Here is a 4,657-nt window from a genome sequence, read left to right on the forward strand (position 1 = left end):
TACTGCCTACCATGAGTAGATGACTATAGGAAACGCGGAAGTGTGAAACTACTGTCAAGGAAGAAAAAACAACGCGAAACTGTGCTATATACACGAACTTCGCTTTATGTTTACGTACCGGCACCTCGAACCTGACGTTCTCTAGCACAGGAGAGACCCATGGCTCCATAGACATTTTAAAAATGTCCGCTGCTGTTCATTGGAGCGACCTGTCTCGCGCAGAGAGGGCGGAAGTGCGCCCATAGAGTTACAGTATATGGACAAGTGTCATGGCGGCCTCCAGTCACGTGACTCACGTCTCTTCCTTTCATTACGTTCCTTGGCACCAACGCGGAAGTTTCCCCTTCTCTTGAGAGCATCCGCTCAGTTAAAAAAAAGGACACATGTATGCTTTGGGAAAAAGTTGATTAGTGCATTGGCCCATCATTCAGACCAACACGCTTTGACTTCTTCTGTATCCCCAAAATGAGTGGCTGTCACAGGTTATGTAGCAATGTGTATTAGCATTAATGTAGAAATATTTGGCCTTAAAATGTAATTTTGTATTGTGTATTTGGCACTCAAATATAATATATAAAGTAACCTAACCCACAATCCCGTCACTCTGTCATGACACTCGCAATGCCCGTCACTCAACCCAGGCATCGTGACATGTGACATCAGCCCAGGCAAGCCCCCAGGTGCCTAGGTCATCGTGACATCAGCCCCCATATATGGTGCCCAGGTCATTGTGACATCACGTGACATCATGAGGGATGGATACAGTATAAATGTATAAATGCGACCTGCTGTCACAATTGATCCCATATATGGAGATCCCTGATGTGATCAATATTGGCCAGCAACTCGTCTGACCTCAAACCTCAAACCCTTAGATCTCCATATATGGATATATGTCAGAACCTGTTCTCCATCATCCACCATTCCTCTTCCCTTTTGACGTATACCTGTCCGTTCAAACTCTAGACGGGCCCGCCCCCAAAGTTATTAGTGCAGCCACACCCGGCAGCCGGCGAAAACTAGAGTTCTCAACAGGCCCGAAAATGAAGGCTTTGACGAGGGCCCAGGTAGGGCCGGGGCCTACCTGGGCCCTCATCAAACCCTGTACACTCAAGAGAATGTCCCCCCCCTACCACCCTCAGATTTCCATATACTGTATGAAGCTGACCTGTTCTGACATTCCATATGTTGATCTGACCTCATCAAACCCTGTACACTCAAGACATGCTCCTTATATGGGAAGTACAGAATTAATTCCATGTTGATCTGACCCCCCCCCCCCCCCCCCATGCCAAAGCGCCAGCGCTCGCCCAGCAGTCTGCCGTCAACAAGGCGGATGCGTGCACGCGGCCTCGTGCCTCAGGCGTCTTACTGGTTCACTATGACGATATGTATGTATTTTGATGAATTGAACATGGTGGACCCTCTTGTAAACAAGTGTAATGCTTCATTGGGTCGTCCACTCACAGTTAACAGTCTTTGTAGTTTGTATTGAGTTTGTGCTTGAAATGTACTGTAATTCTGCAAACTGTTAATACATATTTCAATCAATCAATCAATGGCACAACATGAAGTCCAACTACCAGTACTAGTGGTTCTCAAACGTTTTTTTCGCAAAGACAACCATAACTCGGATTATTATAAAATGGAACCAAATGGATCCATTTGTTTTGTACACTCGCAGAGATACAGACCTGTTATGGTCATTCAGGACTATTACTTCATGTTATTATTCATTTTGTATGTCGGTGGTGAAAATGGAATTTTGAGAAAAATGTCCACCCCTGGTCCCCTATGCCTGAAGCTGATGACAGAACGTTTGGCCGATGGCACGCTGGGGCATTTACACGATCAATACTGACTGTTAGAAAAACTGAGAAGCGCAATCAATCATTACCAGTATGAACACGGAATATACTAATCATAATTCATTCATTTTAATCAGTCGCGCCACAAATAAGGTGGATGTGTTTTCATTCCAAATGCCCCTGCAATCACCATGCACTGCCACCACTGGTAGAATTACTCCGGGTAGGAAAATGCATAATTGTTTGACTTTCTTGAGGGATTGTGAAGCAGATGTGTCTGCAGTGGAGGGAGTAGGACGGTCAATAGGAAAACAAAATCTAAATTTCTAAATATTTTTTACCTTTTTTTTGTTCTGCTATGTGTAAAGCTCATTTGAGTACCAAGTAAAGTACTCTATGGGCTCCGTTTTTAGTCACAGCTAAAACCCTTATCCCTAAACATCCTTGCCTCTTTTTTTTTTTTTTTACCGTTTTGAAAAACGTTTTTGAATAGTTGAACTAGCCCAATCTACATTGGACACGTTGTGACCTTGTAGACTGGCCATTTTAACTATTCAAAAATGTTTAGCAAAATAGTAAAACAAGGCAAATAAGTTTAGGGATAAGGGGTTTAGCTAGCGGTGACTAAAATGGAGTCTGATGGTGACGATGATTACTAGGTATCTGCATTTAAGACATCAGGAAAGCACACATTGAATGACATACATTTAGTGTGAGATGTAAGGGAAACAAGAGCTCAGGTGACTGAGAATGTCAGCGCGGGATAATGTGATCACCGATCGTATAGCTGTCAGCAAACGCATAGTCCATAGACTGGTTTTGTTTTGTTGCTTTTCTCCCGCTGCTGCCTACTCGGACGACAAGCGTGCGCTGCGGCGGGTTGACTTGATTTATTTCCGGATCTGTACATCTGAGAGCTCAGTGTCTCAGTCTGAACTTCTTGGGAGGGCTGCCTGCAGGGTAACCTGTCCATTGAACAAGTCTGATGGTTTAATGAGTCATTGTGCTATATATGACCTTCACATAGTCACCAGATCATTCCCTCAACCCGGTTGCGTGCTCTCCAGTCCACCACCCGCGCCACCCACCCACCATCATCAATATCTTCTGTTAAAAAAAGGTGTTCCATTATATTCCTTCAGTATAGACAGAACTGTATAACTAATTATAAACAGCCCCCGCTGGCTCGGCAGACTATACATGTTCCCACCGTTAAAAATATTACCTTCAATATATTTCATTTTCCTGTATAACGCGTTGTGTTGTGTGAGCCTGATGTCTCGGCTGGTCGAAAAGGCAGATGGATGCTCCGTCTGCCCTGGTGCAGAGCGCAGAGGCAGAGCTCGCTGCTCGCTCTCTCTCTAGTGTCCACGTGCATCCGCAGCGGCACAGAGCGGCGTTTCTCTCAAGTTCCTTTTGTGTGGTGAAGTGTTCCTTATTAATAAAACCACCTGGTCACCGGGCAAATGGTAGGCAAAAGGCTTTTTCAAAGAAATGAAAGTGGCTGGAGGATTTGTGGGGAGAGTGACATACTGCAGTACAATAATTTACAGGTATATGAGTAGAGAGTCACTGGTGTGACTGCTGGAGTTAGCTCGGGCTAAGAATGGAGTCTTTTGTTAGATCTGCAGGTCACTGCTGACATACCGTATAGGCGGAATAGTATAGAAAAGATATTGTATTCTCGTTGCAGGTAATGTCACAGCGGTGCAACGTATTGGCCCGAACCTCTATAGTAATATATTAGCAGATGTACAAGTTCACAACACATCGACATCGCATCATGTTTATCATATCATCCTAAAGCTGGGGTAATAGGCTATATATCTAATCATTATATCCTGACATACTGTATGCCATACTGCCATGACAGGCAAGCAGAAAGTGACATGTACAAATTATAATACTCTGTAGATAATATTCATGTTTTAAAGATGGAATTCTTTGTGATCCCCCCCCCCCCCCAAAATAACATGATCATCAGGTAGGCCTACTATATACTGTTCTATATAACTTAAAGCTTTGGAATCCCGGATATGTGCAGGCTATGATGACGTATTTCGATATTTCCTGTTGCCTTATATGGTGTGGAATGGGCGTGGAAGTGGCCCGAAATGAGTTTTCTCCGACGGGTGGCTGTCATCTGCCCTTAGAGATAGGGTGAGAAGTTCAGTCACGCGGGAGAGACTCGGAGTAGAGCCGCTGCTCCTTCGCCTGGAAAGGAGCCAGCTTAGGTGGTTCGGGGAATCTGGTTAGGATGCCTCTCGGGTGCCTCCCTAGGGAGGTCCTCGAGGCACGTCCCACTGGGAGGAGACCCCGGGGCAGACCAAGAAGGTGCAGATGGAGGGACTCACTGGCCTTGGAACGTCTCGGAATCCCCCAGGAGGAAGTCACTAATGTTGCTCTGGAGAGGGAAGTCTGGAGCTCTCTGGTGGAGCTGTTACCCCCGCGACCCAACTACGGATAAGCGGTTGAAGATGGATGGATGGATGGATGGATGGACGTGGATGTTCCATTAAACCAGGCGACTCCACGGCGAATTGCTTGGGAAAGAGGCGGAAAAGGTACACCGGGCGAACCGCACAAATGAACTCATTACGCCACCTTCGCTGAATGACACGGGGGGGGGGGGGGGGGGGGGATTGTCGCAGCTTGATCGGACGGATAAACACGATATCATTAGACGCATCTCCTTTACACCTGTGCGTCCTTTTTCGTTGTGAATGAGGACCAGTATGTGCTGTTTTACACCTGATATATGGAGTATGCAGCAGTTATGAGTCATGTGGTGGCTTATTGTTGTATCGGCATTCTCCAGCAGGTAGCGGAACACTCCACAGGGCCTGACC

The sequence above is a fragment of the Protomyctophum bolini genome (assembly GCF_963924005.1).
Source record: "Protomyctophum bolini genome assembly, chromosome: 3".
Classification (NCBI taxonomy): Eukaryota; Metazoa; Chordata; class Actinopteri; order Myctophiformes; family Myctophidae; genus Protomyctophum; species Protomyctophum bolini.